Here is a 15,197-nt window from a genome sequence, read left to right as displayed (position 1 = left end):
TATATATATATGAGTATGTATATATGTGTTTGTATACACACAAACCCACACCTATATTTTATATGTGTGTATCTGGACATATATGTACATATTTATACACATCCACATATATCTTTTATATTTATTTTACATATAATATATATTTATATATATACATACAAATATATACTTTCTTATACACACATGTGTATGTAAGTGTACATATCATCACCATGGATAACTCCTTCCACCTCTAATATCATCAATTCCTCCAATAAAGAGTTTGCCTGAGACAGACTTGCCCATGGTCACTTAGCCAGCAGGTGTCAGTGCCAAGCATTACACCCAAGTTTTTCAACCCTGACTGACCCTCTCCCCACTATGCTATGCTGCTTCTAGATTTATAATAACAGCTCATATTTATATAGCGCTTTGAGGTTTTCAAAGTGTTCTCCTTACAATAAGTCATAGATGTAGAGAGTTACAAGTGTTATTACACAGTTCATAGATGAGGAAACTAAGAGAGTAAGAGAGAGATCCCCCTGTGTTTGTCGCAGGACAATCTATTCACTTGATAGGCTGATCCTTCACCTGGAAGATGGGCATATACCTGAGAGGCAGTATGGCTTCAGAAAGGGCAGAGGAACAGTCGATATGGTGTTTGCTCCCCGATAACTCCAGGAGAAATGTCAAGGGCAAACAGAGGTCTGTACACAATGTTTGTGGATCTGACAAAGGCCTTTGATACTGTTAGTCGAGGGCTTATGGAAAATTATGTCAAAATTTGGTTGCCCGAAGTTCATCAATATTGCATGTCAATTTCACGATGGCATGTTTGCCCAGGTTCTGGATAGTGGACAAAGCTCTTGTGCCTTTCCAGTCACCACTGGAGTGAAACAGGGCTGTGTGCTTGCTCCCATGCTTTTTAGCATGATGTTTTCAGCCATGTTGACAAATGCTTTCAATGAGAATGATCATGGCATCAGGGTCAGTTACTGTACTGATGGTAAGTTCTTCAATTTGAAAAGATTACAAGCCAACTCTTTAAGCTTTTGAATGACAAGCACCGTTGTGAGGCAGGTGAATGAATTTCTTCAAAGAAAAAACTTAAATTCAGAGGAGGATCAAATATTTAAGAGTTGGAAGGGGCTTAGGACACCATATAATCCTAACCTTTCCTTTTGCAGAGGAGGAAATAGAGAATGTAGGTGTCTCACCGAAGGACAAACACAGGACAAACAAAGATAGAATTTGAAGTCATGTCTCTTGGCTCCAAACCTTGGGCTCTTGTGACTTTGTGAAATGACCAGTCACTTAATGAACATGATCAGTCCCAGGCTACTGCTTTATTTACTAGACAAAGAATCTTTCTTCTATTAAATATACATCAAAAGACCTAGATTCTACAGCTGCAACTAACTGAAGGAATCATTAACCAAGTGACATTCTCTCTAAAATAAGGAAGAATATTCTGAAAGTTATTTGAGGTTCTGAAGTAGTCAAATTAGAAAGCAAATATTGATGTATTTAACTCAACTCTCCACTTAGAAATGGCTCTGGAGGAAAAGTGAGGCTGGTGACCTGCGCAGCCCTCTCTCACTCAAAACAAAGTCAAGTGCAAGTCATGTCATCCTTTCTCTGATGGCATGGTCTTCTTCGGCAACGAAGGACGCACACAACCATTTATAAAATACCTATTCTACAAAATGTTCAGTGCAATATAGCTATTGTTAGATACATTGACTTGAACCCAGAGCCTTTGGCCTTTTCCTCCTATCCACGTTGATTCATGATTATTCACATCTCTTCCTCCTAGTTTCTCTGGCTTCCTTCAAATTACAGCTACAGGCCCATCTTCTGCAAGAAGACTTTCCCAGTCCTGCTTAATTTCTATGCCTTCTCTCTGAGATATCCAATTTCTCTTATGTACATAGCTGTTTGGGTTTTATCTCCCTCCTTAAATTGTAAGCCCCTTGAGGACAGGAACTGCCTTTTTTTTCCCCTTTTTATCCTCAGCATAATGCCTGATACAGAAATAATTGACCGGTTGGCTGCACTGGTTCATTTTTATGCACCCCATAACTATTTCTACAATCCCATTAATGCAAAAATTCCACATACAGCCCCCATTTGGGAGTATTACAAATGACTTTTTTTCTTCTTGGGAATGTGAAGTACTATTATTAGCCTTTAACACTCAAGTTTAGTTCCTATGGCACGAAACTGTTCAGGGCTCTGACAGCATGTAAAGCACAAAGTTAGCCTCTCCAGAATCATTCAATTAAATGGAGCCAGAAAAGGTTATCTTTCCTAATCATATTCTTTTGCACTGAAGGGTGATTTTATTCTGCTTTCTCTGGAGTAGACTTTTGAAATTAAAATGACATAATGTGCTAGCAGAGAGACATCAAACACGCAGCTGAATATACAATGGTGTCATTCACAACTCATATTTATAAGATAAAATCAGCTCAGATTTTTATAGACTCTGGGCAGTTTGGCCCAATGATTCAAATAGCTCAGTTCTTCCCACTTAAAACAAGAAGTAATTAATCCAAAAAGAAAAAGAGTCCATCTCAACCTTCATACATATTTCTACTCTCTTTCCCCAACATGCATATTGCATGAACAAACATCACTAATTACATTTTGCTCTTTCTGCCATGTACATTTATTATAAATGTACTCAGAAGAGTGCCTGAAAGCACAATTTACTGAATGAGGATTGAATTAGTTATTGGAAATTGACAAGTAATCCTAACAATCTCACTTAGAGGTTATTTCAAGATATTTGACTTCTGGAAAATAAATTGTGTTTTTGTGTTTACTTACATTATATAAAGTACAAAGCATTCTTTCTTTCAATGACTTAAACTCTTTTAGTAGATCCTGAGGGAAAATGTGAATTGCTTTAATAAAGGAGATTATTTCTGATTATGTAAATATTTATAATATCTCTTACATTTCTAGTCAAGATAGCTTGTAGCTAGCTCCTTTTATTAATTCCATTCTTGACATAAATTAAAATAATAAATGCTCGTTGAATGGAAAGATTTTGCCCCAGCTGCTGCCAGGCCCTGGAGGATTATATTGCTTAGCTTCTTCTACGATTAATTTATTTGACAGAATAACGGGTAGCTCAAAACCCATTTGACTCTCCTCATTGGTGGAGATTGACTTCTTAATGTTCTGAACCTGAGTAAGGATGAGAGGCAGAGTTGGCAGGAATCTGGGAGAAGAAAGATCTTGATTTTCAAGGATTCTACCTCAGAGAGAGAAAACACAAGGTACCAGGGAAAGAATTTAGATTTCTAAAGGAGAAAAAAAAGATTTTTAGATCTAGCACCTTGATTGTGCTGGGAAAAGCCAGAGAATCTAGAACTTCTTTCTCAGAAGCCAAAAACCTAAGAATCTCTCTTCTCCCAAACTCTTGTCCACTCCACCAGCCACCCTCATAGCAAGCTCAGAGTATTAAGTAATCCTCTCCACCAATGAGGAAAGTCTTATGTGAATAGACTCTGAGTTTCAACAGAAACCCTTATGCCATCTAGGAAAGGAACAATTTGAAAAAGGCAGCAAACATCAGGTAGCTAACAGATTCCCAAATATCCCAAATCTCAGGAATTTGTAGTCAATGTTTGTTCACCAGGATGATCATTGTAATGGGGCTATGGAGTTTAGTTCAGCCAAACGCATCATTATCAAGGGATGGTTTAACTAGCATGAAGATTATCTAGACCAGTGGGGTCAAACTCAAATAGAAACCAGGTGGCTAATCCCTACCTAAAGATCCCTGTGGACAGCATATTGATTTACCTTGAAAATGTAATATTAGCTATGTTTTATTGTATTTTTATTTTGCTAAATATTCCTCAAATACATTTTAATCTGGTTTTGTTGTGTGGGCAGCATTACATTACATCTCTGAATTAGATCCTTTGGGTCTCTCTTTTTCTGCCTGAATTTTTGTTTCTTCTTTCCTTCTTTAATACCTCCATGTGAGAAGGCATAGTGAACATGAAAAGTTAAGAATCTCATGAAAGTCTAGTTGGTTTCTTGTGTCAGTTCATGTTCTTGCAAAAAGTGAAAGAAAAAATTACAGCACTTGGCTAACTTGAGATTTTCTGCTTATTTGTAGATTTCAATTACTCAGGATTTCCTTAACTCAAATTTACCACGGAAATATGGAGTTGACTATACTATTCCCCAAAGGGTGGGTTTCACTTCTTCTCTTTGAATTATCACCAGGTTACATGGATATATGGATACTGGCTAAATGATTCAGAAAACATGCATAAGAATAGCTCACTTAAGGACATTAATTGGTTCTAAAAAAATGATGACTTCAGGTGAAACACTATTACATGAGTCAATTCCATAGGGAGAGTGGTGTAAATGCTAAGTTCGTTCTCCAGCAGGGCTGAATTGAATGGATTACATAGGACTGCTGGAGAGAAAGAAGAAAAATGGGAGAAAGGCCTGCCTACAGGGACATGCTGAAGCCAGCTTTTACTGGCTCAGTAGATAATTGTCAAATATTCATTGTGAGTATTTACACCTCAGAAACTGGCAAACACTACAAATCAGGGTTTGTTTTAATGTTTTGATGATTGTCTAGACATGAGAAAGTGATTGGAAAAGGTTAACAATGCAGATTAAATTTTACAAAGGTACTGTCCTTATATTTTTTTTTTAAAGAAGAGAATTGGTTGTTAAACAGTATTTTTCTTTCTTTTTTTTGTTACATCTTAAGTTCCTGTCTCCCTTAATCCTTCCCCACTTCACACTAGAGAAGACCATCATTTGATGAAGATTTATAAATATATGTAAAACCACACTGTGCAACTTGTATTTATTTATCAGTTCTTTCTCTAAAGGTGGCTAGCAGGTTGTTAAATATTTATCAAGTACTTACTTACTACCTACATACTCTCACCCTGACCTTACCTGCTTTTGAGTCAATTGTCTGAGAAATCACCTCCCCTTTCTAGTGAAACAGTAGTCTCTGTCCTGATGGAATAATGAAAACAACGTTGATGGGCAAAAATTTCACTTTTGATGTTTTATCAACTGTATGACTTTGGGTAAGTCTCTTAACCATCCTGGGCTTAAGAATCTTCACCTGTGAAATGAAAGAGTTGGATCAAATGGCCTCTGAGGATCCTTCCAACTCTATTTCTTCTCCTGTGCTTGAAAACCATTCATTAGGAGAGTAGGGATGCAAGTTTTGTAGCTGCTGGGCACAGCTGAGGGATGAGCTAGCCTCCCTTCTTGTTCTCTCAATTTCAATTGTCCCCTTCAAAAGGAAGGAGATGTCAGTCTTAAGGAATAAGAAAAAAATAGTCATCTTTGTCCTCATTGCTCTGATTGGTAAAATGCCCTTCCAGCAAAATTCAGAAATCCCAGAACTTTGGTTTAAGCTGGGAACAAAGAGTTTTTCCTTTGAAGTGGCTCTTGGGACAAGTGCAATGACTCATGTCCCTTTCTCATGTCTTTGTCTTCTATATTTTAAGCTCTCTGGCTTTGGTATGTGATTTCTGGAGTGTTTTGCAGATCTGGCATGATAAATACAAAGCTTATTCTTTGCTTCCAAGTCTCATGAAAGGATAGTTCTGAAGAGGAACTGTACTTGGGCCAATTGCCATCCTTCTTATAAAAAAGAACAATTCCACCACAGAGAAGGGTATATCAAAGGCTTGAAGTAAAGCACATCCAACTACTTTTTAGAAGTTGTTGATGTTGTTCAGTCATGTTCAACTCTTCATGACCCCATGTGAAGTTTTCTTGGCAACAATACTAGAGTGATTTGTCATTTCCTTCTCCAGCTCAAGACAAGGAAACTGAGGCAAACAGGATTAAGTGACTTGCCCCAAATCACACAGCTAGCTAGTGTCTAAGGCCAGATTTAAAAAGAAAGATGAGTCTTCTTGACTTCAGGACCAGCACTCTATCCACTGTATCACCCAGTTGCCCTTTTTTTTAAAGGCAGATTTTCCGATCTAGCAGTCCTTGTCAGGGAACCAAGTACCTATGAAATATGGAGATAGGGTCAGTGATCATAGAAGTTAGATTCAACCAGAATCTACCTGACCATTACAGTCCAGGACGCAATACTTGAGATAAAAACAGTATTTTCCCTATATTTTGAATTGAAAAACCAACATATGAAATCATATTTCCAATATGCTCTAGAGCAGGGATTTCTCAAAGCTTTGGCCTCTTTGACAGTCTGATGAAGCCAATGGACCCCTTCTTACAAAAATGTTTTTAAAGCCACAAAATAGGGTTGAAAAGGAAACTAATTACATCTAAATTGTCATCAAAAATTTTTAACACAAGTTCATAGGCCTTAGGTTAATTACTCATTGTTTTGAGGAAGATCTTCAAATGTTGTAGCCATGCACATTACTATAAAGTGAATAAATGATTGAATGAAATATTTCTCAAGCACTTACTATGTGCCAAGTATTGTGCTAAGTGCTGGCGTTACCAAGAAAAAAAATGGAGATGGCCCCTCTCAATTAGCTCACCTTCTAAAGGGAAGGAAAGTTTTGGCTACAAGTTAGATAGAAAGGTCCCATGGTGCTTAGGGTGTAGCAGTAAAGCAGATGATTATGTATCTTCTTTGAAGTTATTTAAATTGATAAAAACATATTTATTTCTGATGCTGAACCATTTAACAGTACTTTGGTGTTACATCATAATAGGCAGAGAGTTAGACTTGCATCCAGGAAGACCTTGTTTTTAAATTCTATCTCTGACAATGACTAGCTGGGTGACTATGTTAAGTCAAGTAACCCTGAACCTCAGCCAAGTCACGAAGACTATAAATTGTAGACAGGATGTAATCTGTGCCAACAAAGAGGGTTCCTACACCAACAACACTGGTCCTTGATGCATTTGGTATATCCAACTTTCTTAAAGCGTGACACACTTGTAGTTTAAGTAAATATAAAAATAATTTCATAATCTATTATACATTTAATAATTGCAGAGCAGGATGTCCTTTCCTAAAACAAAAGGTGCTCATTTGTGATGGAGAGAATAAAACATGGGTGACAGTATCTGAGTCCTATCCAGTAAGGCAATATTCTTCTTTCCATTAAACACATCCTAATAAATCTATTTTTAGAACATGCAAATCTGCTTTCATGTCCTTAAATTGTTAAGAATGTCTTATGGGTATTAGTTGGCACTGCAGAAAGACGGATATCTGTGAAGGAAACTAATTGGTAGCAGCTGTTAATCAACCACATTGTCACACGTTCTGTAACACAGTATCAGGCTCAAAGGGTTGAGGTCTTCAGGTTTCTTTTGAAGTAATGCCTAGACAGAACAAAGGGGAGTGGAGATGAAATCTAATCATTATCTAGACAATGTGATTTGGCCTGAAATATCAAATTTGGCTGCCTTCATCAAGAAAGATTCCTGCATCCTTGCCAAATATCCATGCCACATTGAGATATATAGACATTGAATGAGAGCAAATTAGCTTTGACCTTGTTGGTTGTGGCTGTAACTAACAAGAGCCTTGATGTGGGTATGGTAGATTTCCAGAGGGTGTCCCTAGGGGGAAAGACTTGAAATTGTGAGGACAGATGAACTTTGGACAATTAATAATAATGGAAACAACAACAAACAGTTGTTATTTACTTGGTGCTTTCAATGTTTGTTAAACACTTTATATGTATTTTTTTAATTTTATCCTCAAAACAATCCCATGAAATATGTACTCTAGATATTGTTGTTCTCATTTTAGAGATGATGAAACCTGGGACACAGAGAAGTGAAGTATTGTCCATGGTTACAAAAAGAATCACAGGAAGGATTCGCACTCAGATTTCTCCTAATTCCAAGACTTTAAAAGAAAAAGGAAAGGGAAATACCCCAACTATGTCTATATGTGGAATTATAACCAACACAGTTTCTCATGATAAGACAACATGGTGCCTAGAATCAACATTCTGGACTAATACAGACTCAGGTCCAATCTTGAAGGCTTATCAATAATCTATCTCTTATTTTGTTTAATAATTTTTTTGTTTTCAGTATTCCATAATCACCTCCATATATCTTAGATTTTTCCCCTTCCTCCCCCTCTTTCCCCCCTCCCTCTGCACTCCCTCCCCAAGACAGCTTACAATCTTATATAGGTTCTATACATACATTCCTATTAAATACAATTTCACCATAGTCATGTTGAATAGAAGAATTAAAATGAATGGGAGAAATCATAAAACAAAACAAAACAAAACAAAACACAAAAGAAAATGGTCTGCTTCAATCTGCAATCCAATTCCATAGTTCTTTCTCTAGATGTGGAAAGAATTTTGCCTCAAAACACCTCAATTCCCATTGGGAATTTTTTAGGTCCTTGCATTGCTATGAAGGACTAAGTCTACCAGAAAAGTTCCTCGCACATTGTGGTTGTTGCTGTGTACAAAGTTCTCCTGGTTCTGCTCCTTTCACTCAGCATCAGTTCATATAAGTCTTTCCAGGCCTCTCTGAAGTCTTCCTGTTCATAATTTCTTATAGCACATATTCCATTACATTCATATACCACAATTTATTCAGCCATTCCCCAATTGATAGGCATCCCCTTCATTTTCAGTTTTTGGCCACCACAAAGAGAGCTGCCATAAATACTTTTGTACATGTGGTACCCTTTCCCATTTCTATGATGTCTTTGGGATACAGTCCTAGAAGCGGTATTGCTGCATCAAAGGGTATGCACATTTTTGTAGCCCTTTGGGCATAGCTCCAAATTGCTTTCCAAAATGGTTGGATCAGCTCACAGCTCCATCAACAAAGAATTAGTGTTCCAACTCTCCCACATCTTCTCCAGCATTTATCATCTTCCTGTTTTGTCATGTTAGTCAATCTGATAGGTGTGATGTGATACCTCAGAGTTGTTTTGATTTGCATCTCTCTAATCAATAGTGATTTAGAGCATTTTTTCCATATAACTATAGATAGCTTTAATTTCTTCCTCTGAAAACTGCCTGTTCGTACCCTTTGACCATTTATCAATTGGGGAATGACTTAATAATCTATCTTTTCAATGAGCAGCTAGATGGTGCACTAGATAGAGCACTGGGCCTGAAGCCAGGAAGATTCATCTTCCTGAGTTCAAATCCTGCCTCAGACACTTAACTAACTGTGTGACCCTGGACAAGTCACTTAATCCTGTCTGCCTCAGCTTCTTATCTATAAAATGAGCTAGAGAAGGAAATGGCAAGCCACTTCAGTATCTTTGCCAAGAAAATCCCAAATGGAATCACAAAGAGTCATACATGACTGAAAAACAACTGAAGAAACTGAAAAACAAATGACATATCTTCTATTGTCTCAGATAAACCTGGGAATATCTGAGCTGAACTCTTGCCTGGGATATCCTAATATTCAATAAACTTATCAGGGCTAAAGGTGAGCTCAAAGTCACTTTAGGATTTGGCTGACTAGGGAAGAAAATGAAAGGTCAGGAATGGGGCTAACCAAGGAGGAGACAATGACTTCGACCTGGAGCTTGTTTTAGCTTTGTCTCAGTACCTTTCTCCCATCCACTCACGTACATAGAAATATCAGAAGTGATTCAAAGTTGAAAAAAAACAGAAATCTTGAATCCCAGAACTATTTGGTCATTATTAAGCAAATAGCTCTTGCATGGATGACTATTAGGTACAATCTAGCTTTACGGGAATAAAACTGGGAAATATGTGGAATTATTGAAGACCATGCTCTGTGTCCAAACAAAATTGGTGCCTGTGGCAAAGAATCTCTGCTAGGGATAGGGAGACTTTTTAATGAAGACTCTGGGAAAGAATAGGTCATTCTACAAAAGGAGAAAAGAAATCCTGAAAAACCACTATTCCCTCTGCTGTCAAGATTATTGCTGGTCTTATGGATAAGACAAAAGGAACTGCTATTCTAAAAGAGCTTTTTTTTTTTTTTTAAGGTTCTAGGTTTTGAACAAAAATAAATATGGCTGAGTCTTTCTTATGAGCACAAGAAAGTATTATAGCCAAGCTATGTTAGCTAAAGCTGGAAGCAGAAAGAAACTGCAACCATTTGCCCAGTGGGAACCCTACCTGGTGGTGGCTGGCAGAGATTATACTTAAACCAGCAGTGAAGCATCATCCAGCAAAGCAACATCTGCTGCAGATTAATTATCCAGCAGAGACCAGCAGGGAGCAGACCCAGTGGGATCAGGACAATGACATCACTAGAAGGATTTTAGCATCCTTTCAATGTCAGAGGTATGAGTTTCCCCTCTGAGCATTTAACCTAGGCATACATGCCTCTCCACACATGTATCTGTCCATTCTTCTCACCAAAGTTGTTAATATTTGTAGCAGAATGTGCCCTACATTTATAAGGGAATGTTTTATTGCTACTTTTCTTACTTTATCATTTCATTACTGTTTCTGCTTTGAACTAATTTTGTGCTTTGGCTGACTCTTAAAAGTAAACACATCACTGGGGGCTCATCATTTGAGATTTTTAATGGATGATTATCTATAGAATACTTTTTTCTGTATAATTAATAATCAATTTATTCATTAGGCTAGCTGGCAATCAATAAATTGATGGTTAATTGTTTCTCATGGTAGCCAAAGAGAAGGTCATGGAGAACCTGAAAGCCTTAAATACTTTTTTTTAAAAATTCCTTTATTTAGTTTTCAACATTCACTTCTACAAAATTTTGAATTACAAATTTTCTCCCCATCTCGCCTCTCCACTCACCCCAAGACAGCATGCATTCTGATTACCCCTTCCCCCAATCTGCCTTCCCTTCTATCACACCCCTCCTTTCTCTTATCCCCATCTCCTCTATTTTCTTGTAGGGCAAGATAGATTTCTATACCCCATTGCCTGTATATCTTATTTTCCAGTTGCACATAAAAACAATTTTTAACATTTGTTTTTAAAACTTTGAGTTCCAACTTCTCTCCCTTCATCCCTCCCCACCTATCCCCACTGAGAAGGCAAATAATTCAATATAGGTTATACATGTGTAGTATCTACAGAATATCTTGAATTTAAGGTATCTTTATCTAGATTCTTATCTTAATTAAAGATGGGGGGATGTGTCGAATTGTAATATGACCAATAAGCATTTTTAATATCAACATATTTATTACAAAGCAAATGAGGACACAAATAGAACCAGTAATGGGGATTCTCCAAACCTCCTGGTGGTAGAAATTTGGATAGCGGTCCAGGAATGGAATGTGTAGAAGGAAAACCTTGGTTACTGTAAGAGAGAAGGAAGAGAGAGATGGGAGTAAGGATTTGTATGAGGGGGAACCCATAAAGTAGTTACAGGTCAGCTCCCTAGGAACCATCTATTTTTTTGCTTTAGGGGACCTCAGAGTTCTCAGCTTTCATCACGTCTCATTTCCAAGAAAGGTCCTTCATTTTCCAGTTTTGTGCCTCCTCTATATTGCCCTTCTGATCTTTTAGCAAAGGGCACAGTCCTTCCAAGCTTTTCTGAAGGTTTGTACAGACACAGAATTTAAATACTCCAGCTCATACTACTATTACTACTCCCTTACACTTACCTCTAGCTTCCATACCCTCCCAACCCCTATTTTCCTCACTTCATTGCTCTAGGGAAAGTTGCATCTGGGGATTCTTTGGATACAAAAGAAACAAAATAGTATTCATTTACATTTCATAGATGAAGGCTATTTAGCCAACCAGAGCCCTTCCAATTAAATTAAATTCAATAAACATTTATTAAGTTCCTACTGGGTACCAGGAACTGCCTTAAGTGCTGGGGATACAAAAAGAAGGAAAAGACAGACCCTGCCCTCAAGGATCTTACAATCCAATAGAGGAGATAACATGCAAACAAATATATGCAAAGGAAGCTATACACAGGATAAATAGGAAATAATTAAAAGAGAGAAAGCACTGTAATTAAGAGGGCTTAAGGAAAGCTTCCTGAAGAAGGTGGGATTTTAGTTGAGACTTGAAGAAAGTCAGGGAGGGTCACTTGTCACCGTGGGGAAGGGAGAACATTTCAGACGTAGAGACAGCCAGAGAAAATGCCTGGAGCCAAGAGATGAATCATTTTGTTTGCAGAATAGCTAGGAGGCCAGTGTTACTAGATAGAAGAACAGAATAGTAGAGGGGACTAAGTTATGAAGGGCTTTGAAAGCCAAACAGAACATTTTGTATTTGTTCCTGGAAGCCACAGGAGTTTATTGAATAGAATGCTGACATGATCAGACCTGCATTTTAGGAAAATCACTTTAGTGGTTGAATGGAGAATGAATTGGAATGGGAAGAGACTTGAGGCAGGCAGACCCACCACCAGCTACTACAGCAATCCAGGAGTGAGGTGATGAGGGCCTGCATTAGAGTGGAAGAGAGAAGGGGGTGTATTTGGGAGGTGTTTCAAAGGTGAAATCAACAAACCTTGGCAAGTTGTTATTTGAATAGGGTGGGGGGGATTTGAGGGGAGGGATGAGATAGTAAGGAATCCAGAATGGTATGCCCTCTACAATAATAGGGAAGGTAGGGGCAGGGGAAAGGAAAAGAATTTATGAGGAAAGATAATACATTTCAGATGTCTACTGTAATCCAGTCTGAAGTGTCTGAAAGGCAGTTGGAGAAGCAAGGCTGGAGGTGAGCAGAGAGAAATGGAGCAGACAAATAAATCTGAGAATTATCAGCAAAGCATATTAATTAAATCCATGGGAACTGATGAGATCACCAAGTGAAATAGTAAAGAGAGAGAAGAGAAGAGGGCCCAGGACAGAACCCTGAGGGACATCTATAGTTAGAGGGTATGATCTGGAGAAGGATTCAGCAAAGGAGACAGAGGAGGAGGAGTCAGATAGATAGGAGGAAAACCAGGAGTCAGTGTTATCCAGAAAACCTAGAGAGAAGAGTGTATCAAAGAGGAGGGAGTGATCAGTCGTGTCAAAGGCCATGGTCAAGGGGAATGAGGTTTGAGATTTGACAGCTAAGAGATCATTGGTAACTTTGGAGAGTGCATTTTCAATGGAATGATAAAGTCAGAAGCCGGAGAGGGAGAGGAGAGAAGGTAGAGACACCTATTTTTAGCTACAAGGGGAAGAAGAGAAATAGGATGATAGCTAGCAGGGACTGGTACATAAATGAAGGATTCTGAGACCTCCCAGGGATAGCAGACAATATAGGAGTAGATCAGAACGAACTTGTCCATCACTAAGACTAGGGGAAAGTGGAAGTGGTGAGGAAGGAGGGGAGCAATCTTTTCCTTGGACAGTCTAATGGGCTGAGTAGAAAGGATAAGGAGAGATATATAAACTGGAAAGGAAATACAGTTCCTATGGACACAGGACAACATACTGAAAGTGGTCATTTCATGATAGTCTTTACTATGCAAGAAATATATATTGAATCAAGTGTTACTTGTAATAATAATTATATGTACACACATATGAAATGTATTTAAGGAAACACAACTATGGTGAGTAATTCCCTGTTTTCAAGGTACCTAGGTACCTAGATCAGTGCTCTACAGATAACTAGTAAAGCACAAATATTTGTTGAATGAATTAATGAACAAAAGATGGCCTATAGTTTGCTCTTATACTTCCCACCCACTAAGCCCAACATACCAATAGTATTTTGAACAAGATGATCCCAAAGCCTCTTATCCTTCCCCCACTTTTTCCATGTCCAGTCATTTTACTTAAAGGGATCACAGGGCTACCCCAATCCCATATACACTTAATGCCTTAAAAAAAGGGATAATCAATATAATGTAATTAGTTGATGCCCCCCCCCCCCCTTTTTAAAGCATGTTCTGCCTTTTTCGAGCAAAACGTTTCCTGGAAAGGATTTCACAAGCTCTTTCATATGCCTCATTTAAAAGTATAAATTTAATTGTTCTCTCTGTATTCATTTTTCTGGTTCTTCACACCTTCTGTATAACCTAAGGGAATTTTCTCCTATGGGAAACAACAGCTAGAATTTATTAGTTCCGATAGCCTGCAAAATGCATATCTCTATCCAAGTTTACGATGTAATGAATGTGTGGCAGCTGAGTAAAAAGTACTATCTGAGGGGCTGAAAGGTGAGTAGAAGAAGAGAAGACTAAAAATCTAATCCCTATTTTTCTACTATCAATTAATTTTTCCCCTGGGTCAAGGAATGGAGAAAAAGATTGCAATTTCACAGTTCCTTTTCACATGTTCATTCTATTACCTCTCTCTAATGCAAATGCCATTCAGCCCTGGATTCACATGGATTATTGGGTCCAGCATAGGGTATTTCAGATGACAAATGTTCCTCGGCTGATTCAAGCACCCATCCTTGTTCATTTGGGAGCACCATCTAAGCTCAGTCTGCACCACACTAATACAATATACAAGAAACGAGTCAGGGTGTTTGTGGCAGTTGTTTGTTCAAGGTGGGAAAAAATTACCTGCTGAAATGCTACAGGAAAAAGGAGCAAAATCCTCACTCTCTTTCCTCTGACTCTTACCCTTGGAATATAGGCAGAGTCAATCTAATCCTTGCACATTCATGAAGGAAAACATTGGGGGAAATAGAATGATCTGATAGCCTCGCCACCTCAATCCACCCAAACCCAAAAGTCAACTGCTACTTTTAACTCCAAGTAGTGAAGACCTGAATCCAAGCATGCCCTACTTTGCGAAGTTTTTAAAAAATTTTTAAAAAGCTGATAGCAATAAGATTTTTTATATTTACGTCCTGAACTTCTGGTCATGGATTTTTAACTCTCCTCATCTCCTGACAGCCCAGAGTATCCCTACCTTCTGCTCCTTTCACTTTCATCTATGTGCCAAGCTGTTCCTTGTACTGTTTCTCTCTTTTGTAACTTCCTATTCACAAATACCTCAATGATGACACATCAGACTTTTATCTAGAGCAGAGGTGTCAAACAGCATCACCAAATTAAAATATAATTATTTTATTATAATTATAATGAATTATATAAAATATAATTTAGCAAAATACATAAAATACAATAGAATATAGATAATGTTAATATGTGATTTTCTAAGTCAATATGCAGTTGGCAAGGATCTTTACGTGCAGTTCAGTGCCCTATCACTTTCAATTTGAGTTTGAAATCGTTGATCTAGCTATTAGTGCTAATTAAAATAGCTATGTGGTCCAGTGGATAAAGTGAAGGTTCCTGGAATCAAGAAGAGCTAAATTCAAATCTGTTCTCAGACAAGTACTACCTGTGTAAA

This window comes from Notamacropus eugenii, chromosome 1, assembly GCF_028372415.1.
Source record: "Notamacropus eugenii isolate mMacEug1 chromosome 1, mMacEug1.pri_v2, whole genome shotgun sequence".
Classification (NCBI taxonomy): Eukaryota; Metazoa; Chordata; class Mammalia; order Diprotodontia; family Macropodidae; genus Notamacropus; species Notamacropus eugenii.
Note: the sequence above shows the minus strand (reverse complement) of the source record.